Source organism: Nesoenas mayeri (genome assembly GCF_963082525.1).
Source record: "Nesoenas mayeri genome assembly, chromosome: 2".
In the NCBI taxonomy this organism is placed as follows: domain Eukaryota; kingdom Metazoa; phylum Chordata; class Aves; order Columbiformes; family Columbidae; genus Nesoenas; species Nesoenas mayeri.
The window spans coordinates 101,794,086-101,816,347 of NC_137543.1; positions in this window are offsets into that span (position 1 = coordinate 101,794,086).

The window sequence follows — 22,262 nt, forward strand, 5'->3', positions numbered from 1 at the left end:
GCCTCCACCTCATTGATTCATTGGTCCAATCTTTCTTCAAATTTGAACAAGGGGAAAAAATAAAAGCATTTTTCCATCTGCAATAGAAATTCCTATGGTGGTTCTCTGCTTTTTACTATCAGAGGCCTATGGGTTAATACTTGATAAAAGGGAAGAAGTAGGTATTTGTCTCCTGCCTGGAAAGAAATTCTTTGCCTCTTTGCCAGGGAAAACATCTGATCCAGTTGCAATGATTTTTCTTTTAATTGGAATGCAAAGATCTTATCTTTTTATTACTCCTTTATTGTTGATAATCACTCCACTCGCTCACTCTCCACAAATGTCCAGCTTATATATACAGCCGGGGAAGCAGTTCATTTTTCCTCCTTTTTAGCTTTAATCATTTGCCTAACAACGGAATTGTGCCAGAGTGGTTCATATATCCCTTCCCGCGCTGCAGTCTCTTACTCAGATGCCTGGTCTGTGTCTGTCTTTCTCTAATTTCCAGGCACGGCTCAGCCCAGAGACTGCTTCTTGCTCTAATAACTGCCTGAGGTGTGGGAGACCACTTTATGGGAATTCAGTCACACAGGCCTATGCAAAAATAACAGTAAATGAGAAATTTGCAGTGAAAGGGAAACATTGCATGCAAGTCATACGCCCACTACTCTCTTAATTTAGTTTCTTTGTGGCTTTGCGTTGCCATACGTTCTGTAATGTCAGATAGTGCGTGGGGAAGAGACTGCTACGGAAATATATATCATCACCATCCGGAATCAAAATACTTCCCTGTGCCACAGGGGTTTTGTGAAGCTTAATTCCTTACAGGCTGTGTGATGTGCTCAGGGTCTGTGTAGCTGTGAACTTGCAGTGTCTTTTTTTTAGGATACAGCATCTTGAAACATATGACATTATCAGCTGCACCACAAAAGGTCTGTTTTGAAGGGTTACTGCAGTTGCACACAAACGTATTCTTTATGACTATGTGTTACTGTTTTCTATATATGAAAGAAGAAAACCTTAATTATATTTCATCTGAAAAAGAAGGGGAAAGCTTTTCTATAGTTTATGGTGAAGAGGTACATGTTTCTCCTCAGTTCTATTTAGACAACAGAGCCACACCTTAGCCACATCACATACTACATAAAGATTCTTCTTTTTACACACAAAGGAGATTTACCTGAAGTTACCCTACAAAGAAAAATACCAGATTTCAGAAAGGTTACTGATAGGGGCTGAAATCTAAGACCGACACTCAATGTAAGAGTAGTACTTCTCTCAGATAAAGCTGAGACTGCCGGGTGTTACTAGCTATGGAAAACGTACTTTTCCTCCAATAAGCCTTCCAGTGTAGACTTCCACTCCCCACAGGCTGGTTGTGGAGGCAGCAAGATCATATCAGTCATCTCAGAAACCTTCTGAAACATAAACCTGTCCTTTATTGGGAAGGGAAGAAAATAGAAGTGCTGCTCTGCTGCATTTATGTGGAGCCTTTATTACACCTCGAGCAGCACTGCTGAACTGTATGTTTTGTTTATCTGTCAGTGGACTACTGGGACTACTAGACACATGCACATAAGCTTTAAAAAAGTAGCAACACTGACAGGCAGCTGCCACTTGAACAACCCTTTAGCTTTTGTTTATCAAACAATCTGTCTCTGGCAGCAGTCTGAGCAAATAGGTGAACATTGTCCACACCAAATTGTATGTCTTGAAGCTTATGCTTGATGATAACAGAAGTAGCAGAGTTCAGAGCTGAGAGTGCCCAGCTGTCACTTCTCTGCATTAAAAATGAGACCTAACACCTCTCCTTGCTCAGTAACTGGGATGATGGAGTGAAGAAACCACAGGGCTGCCAGTCCCAAGGATTAGATATCATAAAGCAGGTCCCCAGCATTCAAAGCACTATCCTAGAGATGACGGATTTACAAACCAAACATGTCTTCATGTTTTTGAGCCAGAGAGTTCATACTTTCAACTCTTCCGTTGAACTGTGAAGTTTTTTAGTGACAAACAAGGTTCTCATATAATCATAGTACCTGTGAAATTATGCCAGTTGTTGATACAGCATTCAGCCTCCTGGAGCTCACCTGCATAGTTTTTTCATAGAGATTTAGCTATGCAGTCAGTGCAATTCACTAGCACATACACATGCATCAGTACAAAGTCAGGTGTATGGGTGTGTTTCAGTTCAAAGCAGGACGCATTGTTTAAATCCTGCGTTGCGTTTGGTATTAATAGAGTCCTGATGATACTTTACTGTATTGCATCCTGAGAGAAATGTCACAGGGCAAGCTACATCATCAACATTTTGCTGTGAATGCCATACCAGAAAATAGCACTTGCGGTGGCAAGTCAGTTGAATCAACAACCAGTGGAGCCCAGGCCTGAAAGGTTTCTCCAGCTTTGCCATCACATCAACCAGCCGGGGCACGAGGTGTGGCTCCTTGCTGCCTCCTCTTGCTGGTGCTGGTACCCGAGCTGCAAGTCAGACGAGGGAAGTAATCAAATTAAAAACTATCTGGTTTTGTCAGGTACATTTTCAGGAAAAACAAATTTGCTGATTTGCCTCACCAAAAAGAAAATGGAAGTATAAAGCTGGAGAAAGAGGAGGAAGGCTGAACTAAGCTTCTGGCAGCTGCTTGCAGCTTTTTCAGCAGAACGTGCTTTGGGACCACACCAGCAGGGAATGTGTCTTAGCACACAGGCCAAAGAGGCAATTTTAGGACACTAGCTCCCTGAATTCAAAATCTGCTTAGAATACATCATCTAAACGATCTTTGCAATATAAGTTGTATACTGGGGAGGTGTGGGGGGAAGGTGTATATTAATTAAACACATAGTCAGCATAGAAACAAAGCTGAGGTGTGTTTCTGAAATGTAGCATTTATGGCAACTCTTCACATAGTGCAGCAGCAGCATTGTTTTCTCATTGGTTCTGTGTTTTCATAATCCAGCTCTATTTGAAAGGAAACTAGTATATCTTTGTTTTCAAAATGGAAAAAAGCACTACTGGTTTTAATCTTCTGTCTAACTGTGCTGTCACACGCACAAGGCAAGTAGGCATACAATAGAAACACAGGTTGCAAAGTAAAATCTTGCACTGCCATCCTGTGGTAAATGTTAGGAAAACATTAGGTTGTCTGGCTCATAGACAGGGGGTTATGCTCTTTGAAATGTGGAGGCTTTGCAACAGAAATAGGAACAGCTCAAGGACTAAGAGTTATGCCAAGTGTTACTCCAAGAAGCAGAGAGTAGAACCCCAAGTGCCATGATTTTGCATTATTCCTTTCGCCACGTGGTATCTTGTAGAGACCTTGCAGAAGGTGACCAGTCCATCCCCAAGTATATAGATTCTTAAAAGAAAGATAAAATATTCTGGGTGAGCAGAAAGTTAATAGCAGCTACAACATGGCAGGCCAGCTGAGGTAAGTGCAGACGGGCTCATTCTCAGGAATCACCTCGAACTTGATACGATTTCTAAAAAGCAGTCTGGGGACTACTTTGGGGGATTACTTTGGCATATGAAAAGTATAGTGAAGTTCACTTGTAAATAGGTCATAAATTCCTGCTTACTGGCTAAATGGATTTTTTTTCCAGTGAATCACCACCAGGCTTAAAAAGAAAAAAGGGAAAAGTCAAAAGGGCACAAAGTCAGCCAACAAGGGAAAGAGGGAAAAGGAGATGTCATGCAAATAACGTGAAAAATACAGAGTTGAATAGCAAAATGTTCACCGGAGTCTCAGTTGTAATTAAATTCTGTGCAAGGATAGTTCTGACTTGTGCTCTCACACCTGCAACTTGTTTTTCTACTAGACCAGTAGACTAGTTTTCCTACTATAAAAATGTGGGTTTAGTATACTGAACAATACCCCCCCCCCCAGACATATACCCTATTCACCTACATTTCTAAGACAGAAGCATTTTTGTCAAACTAAGATGCATACACTTGGCCAAAACCCAGTGACAGAGTACCCCAGCATACTGTGGCTTCTTAGTTCTTACTGTGTATCCTTCAGGGGACTATTCTTGTAAATTACTCCATATGCTATGACTGTGCTAGTTGAGAGCTGTCCTTTCCACCTGTGTAATGCATCAAAAGGTATAAGAAACTGGCACCTGGAACAGCGAGGATTCTGATCGAAGCTCCTTCATGGATCATCATTAAGACCTTCTCTCCTTTGCTTTAAAACTGCCCATCAGCAGGATCAGGGTGAGTCCAAATTTTGCCTTCATGAGACAGAATACAAAAATATCTGTCCTGCAAATTAATCCTGAAATAATGGAAAAGAAAAACCTCAGCACCATCCATACAGTAAATTTTCATGTAAAGGATGAAAATTATTTAGCTCTCGGTTTGTGCAGACACTCACATTGTTTCTGTGTGTCTCACTCTGTGATTATAGGTTTCTTAGTAATGCACATGGAACTCCACTTTCACCAGTTCAGACGCTCATGACTAATGCCACTCCCCTAATTTATGGTTTGTACGATCAGCTTAGGAAGCTACCACGCTTGTCTCTTATGCTAACACAGTATACAGTATGTCTTCTTTGATCATTTATGTGGTTGTACCATCTTCCCCCTTCTGCTTCAGATGTACTTGTTTTCATCACTGCTCTGAAAAAAAAATGATGTTTGCCTCACCCTGCTCTCACCTGCTAATGACTTCTGTCTCCACGTACATCTTTCCTCAGCAAGGCACCAGACCAAATTTTTTTTTTTTGGTCACTTTGATAAGCAGCTCCATTCTTGATTGCTTTTGTTTCAGCTTATCTTCTTTGCAGTGCTATGATTTTTCTCTTTGATTAAAAATCACTGCTGACAGCCTCTTCCTTCCCTCCCTACATTCCTGCCTGGTCTTCAGAACTTTTCCTGATCCACCATAAGCAGCAAAGTATTACCTTAAGTACTCTTCTGAACTTTGAATCGTAAGATTACATTTTACCTGTGCAGATGAAATGACACTTTTCATTTCCAAGTTGAGTTGGGGTTTCCCCCATTCCTCTAAATAGTATTTGTTTCTTGTTTAAGTAAGAGCTGTCATATTCAATACTTTGCAACAACATTTCTCTTAATGGACCACTCTGCTTGAAGTGACACTTCTCTATAGAGAAGTGTCTGTTACCCCAGGCTGAGGGAGCCGTCTGGTGGGGACAGTACACAGCACTACCCACCCAGCCTGTTGCCAAAGGGGGATCCAAAACCCCCATTTTTACCTTGGGCTGGAGACTTATGGCAGTGGGAAGGGAAAGGGGGAAAGCAAAGGGCAAAAATTTGGTCTGATAAAAACTTTTAAAAGAACAAACAAACAAAAAAACCCATTTTAGTCTTCCAGAAAGTGAAGGACAGGGTAAAAAGCTTTGGTCTGAATAAAGTTTTCACACAAGTCCAGTAAGAAGAGCACACATTTCATTATGGCAGGGCTTTTTGGCTGTTTTCTTGTTTTCCTCGCTACACATTTTCCAGTGGTGGTGAGACAAAAAAGTGTCACATTTGTAAGTTATTTAGACAGCAAAGGGTCTTTCTTAATTACTATCCATGGACCTGTCAGCACCAAAAGCCTGCAGAGCACACGCTGGAAGTCACCGCTCTAAAGCTTTGCTTCAGTTATAAAAATTGCCTGTCCTGTCTGGTTGATGGCCAGGTCTGGAGCTTGAATTAACTTCTGTTGTGATGGCACAGGAATCTCTCTCATCAGCTTCTCTTCTGAAATGAAAACGTTTAGACATGTTCTCCTCTGCAGAGGAGGGAAGGGATATGAAGTTGTACGCATCTCTGACAAGGAAAGGGAAAAGTGTTGACTGATGCTTCTGAGTCATGCATTTCAAAACTATGCAAGCTTCAAGATGCAAAGCGGGACTGTGAAGGCACTGCAGGAGTTGCCCCAACAAAGTAAATAATGGTTTACTTTATGAGTAAGGACAACTACCTGTAGGGTTTTCAAGGGCAAGACCAAAAGGATTTGTCTGTGCTGGGGTATGTGTGGGTGGCCAGCCACACTCAAGAAGGTGCATGTGGTAATCTCTTGTGCAGATGATCTGGCATGAGCCAGTTTGTAGACTGCTGTACAGAAAAATGTCCATGCAAAAGTATTTGCACTGCTGAAAAGACACCTGTGCACACCCATCAGTGCATAACTAATCTCACTTGTGGAGAAGGAGCTGTGGGGAAAATGTGACTAACTTTCACAAATTTCTTTCCTTTTTTTTTTTTTTTCAGGTTGCCCAAGAAAAATATAAATTGAGAAGCTAAATTAGTTTCTGCTATATTTCCACTGAGGAGCACAGAGCTTTTCCAAAGATATTTTCTGGGAGAAAGGAAAAAAAAAAATATCTCCTAACAGAGTATGAAGATTGCCTTTTCAAATACAAGGAGAAAGGTGATGTAAAAATTGGTGACAGTGGAATTTAAACTACCTGCTAATTGATTACTGTGAAGAATTTTCATAGTCTTTTTTTGAAGGCAATTGCCAATACTGTGATAGTTCAGTGTGAGTGGGATCGAGCCCCAGATATGCATTTTATTGTATTCTGTGTGCTAAATCACTCCTTGAGTTACTTCTGTAAAAGCCAGCAGAAACCCTGGCAGAAGGTCCTTGGCTGAGAAGTCAAGAGGCTATAAACAGGAAAGGTTTGCCACAATAGAAAATAACCAAACCCCTTTCACATGGGGAGCTCATGTACAGCACAAGTTGCTCTAGTTTCTGATGGTAAATCCTGCCGGCTTTTGAGGAGGGTAAATCTTCCCTTCCTACTGAAAATGCTCAAAACTAGGATGAGGTTATTTCACTTCCTGAGTGAAATCTGCCACTGGTTATCACAGTGGATCCAATGAGGTGTCTGGGCACAGAAGAGCTGTGAGAGGTTTTGAATGTCTCAATACTTTGTTTTAATGTTGAAATGTGATACTGCCTTTCAGACTTCTTGCACTTAAGAATTATGTATAAATAGCTATAAACTCCCTGCCACAAGGACTGGCCAATCTGTGACTCTTGAACAACTTTTGCATCACTTCTGAGTAGTTCAGATGCAGCTCTCAGAATAACATTACATCATGTAATTGGCAAGGGGACTGTCTAGCACCAGGATGGCTGGTCCATTCAAATCCCCAGCCATGGGGGAAAGCTGGGAACGGCTTTGCCCAGCCACCCCACACTGCAGCTGCACACCCAGGCTTTTTGGAGCTAGATCAGTGTCTGTGGATCAGCAGTGAGCTGCTGTCATGTCCTGCCTGCAAACCACCCCACAGCTCTCCTGGGAGAGGTGAGGTGTACAGCGTGTGCTCTTGCCCATTTGCAGATCTCTGTAAGCTGCTTGTAGACTTTGGGAGGTTGGCCACCTCGTGCTCTACAGCCTTCCAAAAATTACTATGGAACAGGTATTAGTGTAGATTAAGTATACTGTGGCGGGTTTACAGCACCAAAGTCATCAGTCTGAATAGAAAAATACTCAGCCAAGTCACCTTTAAGAGGCATTATATTATGAATTTTTATTTTTCATTAAAATAAGAACACCCAAAGCGGGGTAATATGTATTTTATTTTAAAAGAAATTTTAGCTAAGCATGTTTCAACCTTAAGTAAATTAACTGCAAATCATTTATTTATCTCATTGGAAGTCAGTTGTACTGATGCATGTATTTTTTAAAATCTATCAATTTCAAGAAATGCTTCACCACAAGGCTGTATCTACCACCTCAATGCTTTCACTCAACAGTTATATGAAGCTGATATCTCCAGCATATGCTTTTGTTCCTACCATGTATTCAAATATGAAGGTGTGGCTAAAGTCAGATGTCCTTTTTGAGGGGAAGACTGGGAAAAACATCTGTCTCTTGATGGAAGCCATCTGGTAGAACCAGACATGAAGTCAAGCATTTTAACACAGTGTATTCCTTAGAATTATAACTTGCTTAAGAGAATTACAGATTCTTCCCCTAATGTTCTCATCGCACACACCATCTCAGGGATTTTCCCTTGCACCTATGTAGGATTGATCAGTGTAATTACTTTGTAAAGCTTCGTCTCAGTACAAAGTAACCAGAAAGAATAATAATAATTATGTAGATTTCTGTTGTTATTCTCCCAGCTGAGCTTTTCATCTGTACAATTACAGGTGCAGAGAAAATCACAAAATAGTTTCTGCAGAAGAAGGGGCTGTAGAGGCTTTTTGAGATCAGCGGTACTGTAGAAGCTGTGGCACACCCTTAGTTTGTTCCAGACATAAGACTTAACGTATCAGGGTTGGTAAAGTGAGGTAAGCTCCTCGTACTTCATTTCTTACCTGTAACATTGCCAATTGTAGCCCTATGTGGCCATGCACTGTCAGACTTCAGTCATTTAATTCTTACATGCACCAAACCTGCTACTGAGGAATCAAATATTGTCTATCTGTGTCCATCCAAGAAGGTCTGGTAGGACAGATATGATGTTGAAATATATAAAAGTTGTGCAATTGGCCAGCTTTCAAGAAAATGTCAGGTGTTCAGAAAACTGCATGACCTTAAACATACATCTTTGGGTGAAGGAGATTAGCAGGCAAAATAAAAACAGAATAACCATTGGCTTGAGTTATTTGTAGGGCAAACAAAGCCACATCATTTTTATGACACAGTTCTGCTCTGCTGCCATGACTATCATGTCCACATACAATAAGGGGACATTCAGTATCAACAAATACAGTTTGCTTAACTGAGCTAAGATTCAAACACAGGGCAAGTTTACACTCAGGGAATCCTGAGAAAATGTGCAGTCTTTTCTGGCCTCCTTAAAGAGGTTATTCCCTATGGCAGGGGAAAAAAAAAAAAAAAAAAAAAAAAAAGATATTGCATGAATACAAAGCTGGTCCCTGCTGCTACACATTATGCTAGGAGTGTCCTGTCACTAGTTACCCACTCACTAGTGGTTTGCCCAGGGGTCAATACTGGGGCCATCACTGTTTAACATCTTCATTAATGACCTTGATGATGGGGCAGAGTGCACGTTCAGCAAGTTTGCAGGGGATACAAAGCTGGAACGAAAGCATGACAGGCTGAATGGTTGTGCTGCAATCCAGAGAGACTTTGACAGCCTGGAGAAATGGGCAGAGAGGAACCTCATGAAGTTCAAGAAAAGGAATTGTAAAGTCCTGCAGCTGGGGAGGAACAACCTCACACACCAGGACAGGCTGGAGGTCAAGTGTCTGGAAAGGAGCACTGCAGCAAAGGCCTTGGAGACCCTGGTGGACACCACATTCACCATGAACCAGCAAATGTAATCCTTGCACCAAAGAAGGCAACAGCATCCCACGCAGCACTAGGTTCCAGGGAGGTGCTGCTTCTCCTGTGCTCTGCACTAGTGATACCACACAGGGTGTGCTGGGTCCAGTACAAGGGAAACATACACACCCTAGAGTAAGGGCCACAAACATTATTAAAGGGCTTGCAGCACCTATCACACGAGAAGAGGCTGAGAAAGCTGGGTCTGTTCAGCCTGGAGAAGGCTCCAGAGCGATTTTACCAATGTGTATGAACATCTGATGGAGATAGGGGAGGGTTGACAAAGAAGACAGAGACAGACTCTTGTCAGTGGTGCCCTGTGAAGGGACAAGAGGCAACAGGCACGAAGTGAAATAGAGCAAATTCCACTTAAACACAAGTAGAAGTTGTCACCGTGTCACTGTAAGGTTGGTTGAACACTGGCAGAGGCTGCTCAGAGAGGCTGTAGAGTCTCCAACCCTGGAGATCTTCAAAACCCAACTGGACATAGTCCTGAGCAACCTGCTAGTTGCCCTACTTTGAGCTGGAGAGTTTGGACTAACTGATCTCCAGAGGTCCATTCCCACCTCAGCTATTGTTTCAGCCTTTCCTTGACTACCATGACCACCACTCTTGATGGAACATGGCTTTGCTAGACCTGGAAATCTGTTAAAGTTTTAACAATAGGGAAATTCTTGATGAATTCTCCTGCTCTTTGAGGCTATCTCTTTTTCTTCACACTCTTGAAGCAGGCTGCAGCCTACTGCCCCTGAGCAGAACATTATCAATCCAACTCGTAAAAGAAAGAAGCCTGGGTGCAAGCTAAAAAAACTGGTCAGATGAGAATTGAGGAGAAATGCTACAAGTCAGCACTTCCTGGTGGAGCTCCACAGTGACCTCACAAAAGACATGAACATGCGTCTTCAGTGCTGATTATTTTTATTTCATATTAAGAAACAGCAAATAGAGTAACCTATATAGTACAGGGATACTACCAGCTTCCCCAGTGAGAACTGTGTAACCTTGTAATGGAATGAATAGTTTGCAAAAAGGAAACTCACCTTTTAGCTTTACTGCATGCACACAATATTAAATGAAAATACCAAGAAAAACTGGGGCCCATGTAGCTACTAACATTCAGTATTCAGTACAAATCCTGTGTTCAGTGTGTGATCTTATCCTCTACGTATTTTCCACTGATCAAACTCTGTTAATTGCTATAATAACAAAATTTCTTAGAAGTAAATTCCTCTGATAAAGGCAAGGCAGTATTTCCCCCCCGACACCCAGGACAGAGTATGTACACTTTCTTAAAACTGTGGCTGAAGGCACTTAACTTGGACAAGAACTTTGGAACAGAAAAAGAACAAGCAAATACCATTCTCTTAAGCAGTGTAGAAATGCCTTTACCATGTGTCGAGGGTTAAGATTGCAGGGTGACAATAAAACCCTGGTAGATGTATTGTTAACCCCCTCTTCCCCTCCCACTTCCCCCTTTTGCCCCTCCCTCTCCCCCCTTTCCACTAAGGAGAGGCGACTGGGAGGAAAAGAAGAACAGAGAGAAGAGAGTTGGAAAAAATTAAAGATGTTTTACTAATGCTACTAATAAGAATAGAGAAAATAATACAAAATATACAAAAGCAATCTTGAAAATCTCAGCAACTGCAGAGCCGGCACCCAAAGTCCTGGATTAGACTCCACAGCCAACCAGAGCTGGATTCAGTCTCTCACTAGGCCTCAGTTCGCAGGGACGACTAGCAAGGTCCTCTCCTAATGTCGGCCATAGGGAAAAGAGAGCGAGATCCTCGTGATCTCCCATTTTATATGAAGTATTCACGTGAATAGAATGTTATACACAGTTGGTCAGTTGTTTCTCGTCGCCCCTCTCGCGAGATGTCCATCCATGCTTATCAATAAGTTTGCATTCCATTGCTAGGTTTTACCAAAACATGTGTCTGGTTCTCCAGGAAAATGCAGTTAATATGAAGGCTTTAGCTGACAGGAAAAATTCACTGAAAGAGAAACTTGTTTTTAACAAAACCAGGACATTCCACCCCTTCTAATATGCCATTCACTGAATACTTAAACCTTATCAATACAATCTATCAACACAATCTAAATAATCACTACTACTATATATATATACAGATATGTACATATATACACAGTAGTAATTAATCTTAATCAGTGGACCATCCTTTGAAAAGTTCATTAAGTTCATTTTGTCACAACAGTCTCCCAGGGCAGGAAAAATGGTACAAGTGCATTTCATGACCACTGTTTGTGGGTTAAAGACATCAACTTTGAAGAAGTTGTCAGGCGCCATTCAGAGAAGCTAGCTCTGGTTTCATCATCACTGTCTTGACCTGAAAGACACCTATTAAATACTGTTAGTATGGCAATTCACATCATGCAGTTCAGTATTGCATATTTTCACCTAAACTCAAATCCCCTTGAGGTACACACTGAACTTCTCCATCCTTAAGCATCACCCACCAGGTGCTGCCAGGTCCCTGGGCAAAAGCAATCCCACGAATGGGCTTGCCTTTGCCTGAGGCAGGAGTAACCCAGACTGCCTTTCCTAACATATTTTTCATGTGTACTACAGGGACTTTATCTCCTCCTACAGTCTATAGAATTTCTGATTGGGCAGGCCCGGCTCGATTGGTTGATCCCCTGGTGTTGACCAACCAAGTGGCTTTTGCTAAATGTGAATCCCAGTTATTAAAGGTTCCACCACCAAGTGCCTTTAGTGTAGTTTTTAGCAAACCATTGTACCTTTCAATTTTCCCAGAGGCTGGTGCATGATATGGAATATGATATACCCACTCAATACCATGTTCTTTGGCCCAATTGTCTATAAGACTGTTTTTGAAATGAGTACCATTGTCTGATTCAATTCTTTCTGGCGTACCGTGTCGCCAAAGGACTTGCTTTTCAAGGCCCAAGATAGTATTTTGGGCTGTAGCATGAGGTACAGCATATGTTTCCAACCATCCAGTGGCTGCTTCCACCATTGTAAGTACATAACGCTTACCTTGACGTGTTTGTGGAAGTGTAATATAATCAATCTGCCAAGCTTCTCCATACTTATACTTTAACCATTGCCCCCATACCATACAGGCTTTAACCGTTTTGCTTGTTTGATTTCGGCGCAAGTTTCACATTCATGAATAACCTGTGAAATAGTGTCCATAGTTAAATCCACCCCTTGATCGCGAGCCCATTTATATGTTGCATCTCTACCTTGATGCCCTGAAGCATCATAGGCCCACCAAGCTAGGGAAAGTTCACCTTTATGTTGCCAGTCCAAGTCCACCTCAGCTACTTTAATCTTAGCAGCTTGATCTGCTTGTTGGTTGTTTAGATGTTCCTCGGTGGCTCGACTTTTAGGCACATGAGCATCTACATGACGAACTTTCACAGGCAGGCTCTCTAGCCGAGCAGCAATGTCTTGCCACAGTGTGGCAGCCCAAATGGGTTTACCTCTGCGCTGCCAGTTGCTTTTCTTCCATTGCTGTAGCCACCCCCACAAAGCATTTGCTACCGTCCATGAGTCAGTATAAAGTATTGGCCACTTCTCTCGTTCAGCAATGTCTAAAGCCAGCTGGATGGCTTTCACTTCTGCAAATTGACTAGATTCACCTTGTCCTTCAGTGGCTTCTGTAACTTGTCGTGTGGGACTCCACACAGCAGCTTTCCACCTTTGATGTTTTCCTACAAGACGACAGGATCCATCTGTGAACAGTGCATACTGCTTATCAGTCTCTGAAAGAGTATTATACGGTGGTGCTTCTTCAGCACGTTTTACTTCCTCCTCATCTGGAGACATCCCAAAGTCTTTGCTTTCTGGCCAGTCTGTAACCACTTCTAAGATTCCTGGACGGTTGGGACTTCCAATTCGAGCTCGTTGTGTGATCAGTGCAATCCATTTACTCCATGTAACTTCGGTTGCATGATGTGGAGAGGGAACTGTCCCTTTGAACATCCAGCTCAGCACCGGCAGTTGAGGCGCCAGGAGGAGCTGTGCTTCAGTACCGATCACTTCTGAAGCAGCTCGAACTCCTTCATATGCTGCTAGTATCTCTTTTTCAGTTGGAGTATAGTTGGCCTCAGATCCTTTGTATCCTCGACTCCAAAAACCTAAGGGTCAACCTCGGGTTTCTGCTGGTGCTTTCTGCCAAAGGCTCCAGGTAAGTCCATTATCTCCGGCTGCAGTGTAGAGCACATTTTTAACTTCTAGTCCAGTCCGAACTGGTCCAAGGGCTACCGCATGAGTTATCTCACGCTTGATTTATTCAAAGGCTTGTCGTTGTTCAGGGCCCCACTCAAATTGGTTCTTTTTACGAGTCACTCGATAGAGAGGGCTCACAATCTGGCTGTAGTCAGGAATATGCATTCTCCAAAAAACCTACAACGCCCAAGAAAGTCTGTGTCTCCTTTTTATTAGTAGGTGGAGACATTGCAGCAATTTTGTTGATCACATCCATTGGGATCTGACGACGGCCATCTTGCCATTTTATTCCTAAAAACTGGATCTCTCGTGCAGGTCCCTTGACCTTGCTTTGTTTTATGGCAAAACCAGCATCCAAAAGAATCTGAATTATTCTCTCACCTTTCTCGAAGACTTCTTTCGCTGTGTTGCCCCATACGATGATGTCATCAATATATTGCAAGTGTTGTGGAGCTTTACCTTGCTCCAGCGTGGTCTGGATCACTCCATGGCAGATGGTAGGACTGTGTTTCCACCCCTGGGGCAAGCAATTCCACGTGTACTGGATGCCTCTCCAGGTGAAAGCAAACTGCGGCCTGCACTCTGCTGCTACTGGAATAGAGAAAAATGCATTAGCAATGTCAATTGTAGCATATCACTTAGCTGCCTTTGACTCCAGCTCAAATTGCAGTTCTAGCATGTCAGGCACAGCAGCACTCAGTGGTGGCGTAACTTCATTCAGGCCACGATAGTCCACAGTTAGTCTCCACTCGTTACTAGACTTACGCACTGGCCAGACTGGGCTGTTAAAAGGTGAGCGAGTCTTACTGATCACACCCTGGCTTTCCAATTGACGGATCAACTTCTGGATAGGAATCAGAGTCTTGACTGGTGCGATATTGCCAGCGATGCACTGTCGTGGTAGCAGTTGGCACCTGCTGATCGTCAACCATCAGCAGTCTTACAACAGAAGGATCATCTGAAAGACCAGGCAAATCAGACAGCTGTTCAGTTTTCTCAGTGTCCACAGCTGCCAAATGCCCACCTATACCCTTTTGGGTCCTTAAAATACCCTCTCTTGAGGTAGTCTATGCCAAGGATGCATAGAGCCTCTGGGCCAGTCACAATGGGATGCTTTTGCCAGTTTTTTCCAGTTAGGCTCATTTCAGCCTCTACAATAGTCAGTTCCTGGGATCCCCCAGTCACTCCAACAATATTGATGGATTGTGTTCCTTTATAATTAGAAGGAATTATTGTGCACTGAGCACCAGTGTCCACTAAAGTTTTGTGGATGGGTTTTGATAGATTAAGACCTGTTGCTGAATTAGTCAGGCTCAAAGGTATTTCAAGGCCGCTTCGAGAACAGAGTCTGCTGTGAGAAAGAGGGGCGTTCCTCAATCACCGGGGTCCTGGCGTGGCATGAATCATCGGACGTATCATCAGTGAGACTCCAGAGCACGGACAGCCCACGATACTCATTTAATGAATCCATGCTTGGAGCGTGGACGCGTGATTAGAATATAGTTACGTATATAAGGAGACTTGTTTCTGTAATAAATGGCTTAGCATGATTCACATTGAATCGACTTGTTTTGCTTGGTCCTTTATCTCGCTCTACATCTGGTGACCCCGACGTGATACTCTGATCGGCGTACCACTGAAGTTGGGGAAAAGCCTAGAGCGGCCCAGCCGGAGGCGGATCAGCTGGACTGAGAACCGGGCAGAGGTGTACGGACGTTCCGCGTTGTTGAAGAAGTCACCGTAAAAGGGTGAGCGGCTGGGAGCGGGAGGAGGGAAGAGTGAAGTTATGGGGCAAAATAAATCCTTTGAGGAAGAAGCCGTAGTTAAACTCCTCCTGCCTATTCTCTCTATGAGAGGACTTAAATAAGAAGAAAGTAACATATGTGGACTATTAATTCGGTATAGAATTAAAGGCTACCCAGGAGAAAATGAGAAGGCTTTTAAACGTTAACTTTGGGATGATAAAAGGCAGAAATTATGGAATAGGGTCAGCAATGGAGATGATAAAGAAACTAAATCACTAGCGACTAAATGGAAGCTTAAAATTTCCACCTTAAAAGACTTTAAGGCTGAGCGGGCTACTATTACCAGAATTTTTCCAGCATTGCAGCCTGATAACAAACCTAAAAATGACTGTGAATTTTACCCGGATCGTGTCTTTTGACCCCCTCCCCACTCCATCCCCTGTTGTGCCAGCGGCACTGATTCAGCAATCTGGGGCGGGGGGAGGAAAATTACCGAGTGGATGGTCTCCCATACCATCACACGACCCTAAGGAGACCAAGCAGTCCAAGGAATTGGAGTCAGATAATTTGTCAAAAGAACTGTGTGAAATGTAACAGCTATAGATCATTTAGGACAGAACAATGGGGATTCGTCGAGGGGGGCAGGTGTCCCACAACTCCTGGAAGAGACACTAATCGACACACCGCAACTACAGACACGATAAGTTTCTGAAATCCTGAGGCAGTCAACAGATCTTGCACATCAAGCTATGAGAGAGGTGCCAAATCATTTGCAACTATTAATCACGGTCCCAATGAGAATTACATGCAATTTATTGACCATCTTCAAGACGCCATCAGTAAGCAGGCCGAAAACTTAGAAGCTAAGGAAGCACTAGTGTTCAGATTAGCAGTAGAGAATGCTAATGTTTGCTATCAATGTGTTATTTGCAAGTTTTCCAGTACATATTATGTGCTCCTGTGTATTGCCTCTCTGAAAATCAAGCAGCTTGTCAGGAATGTGAGTTAATTGTTTTACTAGTTGTTTTTAAGTGCGCTGTAAAACCTTCTCCCACTTTTCCCATTCTCGCTGCAAACAGCCCTGTGCCTTCCTCCCCCTCCCTTCCCCCCCCTTCTCAAGGTTTTTAGTTGCAAGATGGGGTCAGGAATAATTGTTTTCAGTTGTGTTCCTAAAAAATCAGTATTTGGAGGTGTTTTAAAACTTAGGAAAGCACTCGGAATTATAAGGAAGGAAGATCTTGTAAAATATTGTAATTAATGGTGGCTGCGGTATAAGTTAAATGATTGGGAAAAGTGTCTGGACAATAGAATCTTGTTGCGATTAATGTCGTTTTTAGGGCGAGAAGATCAGGACAAAATAAATCCCTACAAGAGATCATTAAATCATTTCAGACAATTTTACAGGCGGGGTGCTTTGAACTTCAACAAGCTGAGAGTTAACTGATAACACACAGGTCACAGAAAACTTGTTAAAGTCTGCAAGATGCTTTCCTTATTAACCTGTTTTCTTTCTGGGTATCTGTTTAAGTATGTTGCAATTTTGGTAGGTCTGTGCTATATGGTACGATAAGTTCACAGTCTGTTAAATAATGAGAATCCGTTGACTCAAAATGTGCATTTTGTGATAATTCAGAAGATCATGAGTAATTTAGTTCTTTACTGCGTGAATGTGATGGTAAAATTTTGCATGTAGTAGCTGTTATTTTTTTTTTCTCTAGCATGCTAGCTTTATTCCAGCATTCAGACTTGCGCAACTCTGTGACAGGCTGTGTCTCCTCTCGGTGTGCTGGATTTGGTTTTTCCGTATGCACATCATGTAAAGAATCCTGGTTTTGGAATGGCAGCTGTAGCGCACCAGATGAGACACTAAAACAAAAACAGAACAAAACAAAACAAAAGAAGGCCTTGCTCAGTCCGGGTCGGTGGGTGTGGATGGGTTTCAGCGCGCAACTGACCTTTTTTGTCAGGGAGACCCAGGGGTACCTCCACCTGGCTGAGCAGTGAGCGGCCCAAAGGTGCAATATAAAAAATTGAGATGTTTTCTTAAATTGGTGTAACTGTGATCCATCTGCATATTTGAACTTGGTATATGGTTTTCATATCTGAGCTCAGTATTTTAGTTTGTATATTCATATTTGGTACCAAAAGAATCTTGTTTGGGGAGATAATTACAAAATGGGAACCGGTTCCACTGCTAAAATTCCACCTTGCTCCCCCTTAGGATGCATCCTTACACATTAGAGTAATTGTTTATATTGTTAGAAAAGCATTTAAATTGTTAAAATGCTATGATAGCTGTGAATTTGGAAGAGGTTGTATTTAAAAGTTGCTAGAGTATTAACTGATTTAGATTTAGGAAAATAGAATAATGGATTTATGTTTATTATACTGGTTTATACTGTTTTTTGACATCTCTAAATTGTAACAGGTAAACGGAGCTAAGGAATGTAACTATTGCTGAGCTACTTGAAATGGCATATAAAGTGTATTATGGTTGGAATGAAATGGGAAAACAAAACAGCAAAATATTCCAGGCCTATGTGCAGCTCATTGTAACTGAGGAGTTTACCAGAGCCTCCCACCTCGTACCAGCTGCGTGACCTTGGCTATATCTGAACTGCAGGAAGAAGAGAACGAAAAAAAAAAATGGAGAAACCTGTTTTCCCGCTGCTAAGCGGAGAAAGGGGGGCTTTATTCCCCCCGCTCTGTCCTTTTTTCCCTGAAGTATTGTCATCCATTTTTGTTGTGGCACTGTGTTGTTTTTCGGCTTTGAATCAGGAGTTGTTGGTGTTTATTTTTTCTTCTGTCTTGTTTCCTAGGTTTTGGCACATTTGGGAAAAAGAGCTCATAATTTTACCTCCTTGCTGAAGTCAGTCTTTTCACACTGGTCAGCTTTGGGGGGTCACAGTGTCCAGTGCTTCTCTGGGTCAGACCGGTACTGGTTTGAGTGTGGAGTGGAGCCAGATTGTTTTGATGTGGAATTCAAACTGATGTGTTTTCATACTGGGCTGTACGTCTTGCCATCTCAGATTGGGGCGAGAGGGAAGTTTTATTCCCCCTCGTGCCCCTCCCCCAAGCAATGTTACTGCTAGAGAGCTGTAATACTGCATGAAGGAGTCTGAGGGTGAAATTTAAAGGCATCGCCAGTGGATCCATAGTTCTAATGAAACTGGAAAATTAAACCAAAAATTTTTTTAATAGACTTATTCTGTGGTAATTAGTTGTAAGTGACTTCTCAGTAAACTCACCATGCTAGTTTTTGAGGTCATGGGAGAGAACGAAAGAAAGGCCATTTTTTGTGACCAGTGGAATGCCAAATTTGAAACAAAGTTTTAATACATGAATTCTTATATTTGCCAGAAAGTCCTATACCTCTCTTAAGTTGAGATTTGCTAAGTAAATTGTAAGCTCAAATAACATTTTCTGAGAATTCTGTTTAGTTGCATGGCCTACAAGAAGCTGCTCGGATGGTGCAGATCTGCTGCTGCAAGTGAGAAATCTCCAAGGAAATTTCAAATGCTGTATTTCTACTACTATTAACAGCCAATGTTTCGATAAAGCAAACACTACACTGATAGATCTGAAACAGGACTTCGATCTGGTAAGGGAAAACAATATCCAATAAATATGACAGCCAAAATGGAGTTAGAAACTTTGAGGAACGAATTTATGACAACCTTACAGGCTGGCTGCATTCGATTGGACTTGCAGATTTGTCTGTTTATGGCTACAACATAGAAACAACCTGTGGCTATTGTGGGACAGTATGATGAGATTGCTAGCAAACTGATATACCAACTGTTATATACCAATTGTCACTCTGATCAAGAAAATGCAGGGAATGAATTTAAGTCTTAATAGGCCATGATCCTTTTGTCATATATGTACCATTTGTGAAATTTAATTCTGATTTTTTTTTTATTTGTAATCTATGTCTTTGTAAATTGCACTAGCTGGTTTTCTTAACAACACAGCTTTTGGCATGCCTAAATGTAAATTGCTGCAGAACCTGCAAGCCTTTAACATCAGGTCATAGGCCATACTTGTATTTGGTCTGATCCTACATACTTGCAAAGTTTTTGTTGATGGTTCTGGGAAGTCTCATAAAGCTGTAGTGGTTTGGTGTGGAGATAACAATTGGCGTCATTCTGTAAAAATTATTGAAGGTTCAACCCAATTAGCAGAACTTGGCACGGCTTTAAATTACTTAGAGCTTTTTAAGGAGGAACCTCTAAATTTGATTTGTGATTCTGAGTACGTAGTCAAGATCCAACGCACATATCTGGTTCTGAAATTTTTTGTTTGTTTGTTTGTTTTTTTTTAAAAAAAGGGGGGAAGTAGGGGAAACACCACAAAACCAATTGTCAAAAGCATTGTATGTGATGAAATACTTTGCAAGTATGACCCAAAACCATGCTAAATCAGAAAGAACCTACATTAGTTATGGTCAAATCACTAGTCAATTAAAAAGGCCACATCAATTGATAACCTGGGGAAAAGGTTATGTTTGTGTCATTACAGGCCAAGGATTGAAGTGGATTCAACAAAGATTCAATGGATGCAGATGGACAGGAGGGAGATAAGTTGTGAGGACTGTTTCAGATGTAAACCATGGATCCTAATTCAGTGTTACAGATGCTCGCAGACCTGGTGGTCTAGAAGCCTATTAGCAAGCAGGTGGTGTACCTTCTGTGGAGAATGGCAATTTGAACAATCAGCAGGAGATCCAAAAGGGTGATATTATGATTAGATAGTCAATGCATAGATAAGGTAAAATTATGAGGTATCTCTATCATAGTAATCTAAGTTCAGCAACTGATAAAGTTTTAGAAGGGATATTAAGGTTAAGCTATTGATCTTTTAAATAGGTTAAGATAACTTTTAAGATATTAATTCAATTATTAGTATATGCTGATGATATTAAGTATGTTACCCTATAAACTGCGCAGTTATAAATCTTTTAGGAATTTAAGAGAATATATTGTATTAACTTGTCTGGTTATTTTGAATCTATTAAAATAGTGTGTTAATAAGGTTGTCATAGTAGAATTAAGGTTTTAAGAATAGGCAGGTAGTTGTTTGATCTTATTAAGTAAGGTTTAACTCCATTATATGTAATTGTAATTATGTTGTTAATCACGTGTTCTATGTTGCAGTATATTTGAAAAATGATGCACCGTGCGGTTTAAGGGGCCTGACTAATTCAGGAAAAGAAAGGGGGAAGTGTGGATGGGTTTTGATAGATTAAGACCTGTTGCTGAATTAGTCAGGCTCAAAGGTATTTCAAGGCCGCTTCGAGAACAGAGTCTGCTGTGAGAAAGAGGGGCGTTCCTCAATCACCGGGGTCCTGGCGTGGCATGAATCATCGGACGTATCATCAGTGAGACTCCAGAGCATGGACAGCCCACGACACTCATTTAACGAATCCATGCTTGGAGCGTGGACGCGTGATTAGAATATAGTTACGTATATAAGGAGACTTGTTTCTGTAATAAATGGCTTAGCGTGATTCACATTGAATCGACTTGTTTTGCTTGGTCCTTTATCTCGCTCTACAGCTTTGTACTCCTGGGGGTGTGTTGTACCAGGCCATCGTATTTGTACAGTCCAATAAACTCTGTTATCCCTTTCCTCCACCTGGTTGGAGGCAGGGCACCTCTAATTTCTGTTTTGCACAGTCTCTGGGTGTGAATTAGAGGTTCCTTCAAGAGCATCAGAATCTCTTCTGCTCCTTTTGTAAACTGGAGCAACCACCTTCCTAGGAGTTTTTCCTTTTATCTCATGTACTCGTTCCTGAAGTTCTGAGATAGGTCTTCCATGCCACTTATTCATGTTTTCTCCCTGCTCATGTAGGAAGAACCACAGTGAACCTCTTTTTGTGGGCTGCCTCTGTCCTCTCTCTCGAGACTGAAAACACCTTTTCCTAATAGCTGAAACATAGGTTTGTGCAGGTCGTGAATGGTACGTGTCTTCTCTGAGTTCTTTGATTTCTTGCAATAGCTTTTCAAACCGGTCATCAGATTTTTCACACAGTCTCTCCACAGCAGAGACACAAGCCCGTAGAGAACCAGCAAGGCTGTCCTCAAAGTCACGGAGCTGCTCAATCACTTCAGTAATATCTTGTCCACCTCTAGATGACCAGAGCATTCCTGCCAATGACTTAGCATATGCAGGTGGTGCACTTTGTACAAATCTGCACCACAAAGGTCGTGAACAATTGATTCTATCTGGGTCTGTTCCCTCTTGGCTGTTTGGTCCAAAATAGATGATCTCTCGCACAGCTAATTCTCTCAGGAACTGAATACCTTTCTCCATAGTATTCCATTTCCCTAACTTGGATATACAATCTTCCTTATAGGGAAATCTTACTTCCATAGCTGCTAGGAGTCAGGTCCAGAGAGTAGTGGCATTAGACTCTCTTGAAATTGCCCTATCAATGGTGGAATTTCTTGACAGAGATCCCAGCTGCCTGGCTTCACCACCTTCCAGTTCAATTGTATCTGCCCCATTGTCTCAGCATCGGAGCAGCCAGGTTAAAATATTCTCGCCTTCACGACGACTAAAGTCTTTTTGCAGATCTCCCAGCTCACCTGGAGAAAAGGACCGAGTGGTGGTCACTTCATCTCCTCCCTGTCCTAATGGTGCCCCTTGGATTGATGTTGGCCCTGTGCCATCATCTGCTACACGGGTAGTCTTTCTAGTGACTTTCTTACAACCAGCAACTGATGCTGATATGGGCTTACCATCATTTGATTCATTTCCAGAGTCTGAATGACTGTCACAGTGATCGCTATGGTTACAGCAGCAAGAGTGCCCAGTGTGTGAAGAAGGGGGGGCTGCCTTTAAGGTTGCAGAATTAATGTTATCAGAAGCGACCTTGGCAGAGGAACTCTGCGGAGGAGCTGTAGCTTCAGCCTGCGAAGGCGCCGTTGGGGGGGCAGCAGCTGCTTTCGCTGTTTTGCTCTTTCTCGAGCAGCCAGGAGTGCTTTTTACTAAAGCTTCCGAAGACACACCGCAAATCTCAGGACAACAAAGAGACGCAAACCTCCTGTTGAACGCCACTTCTCT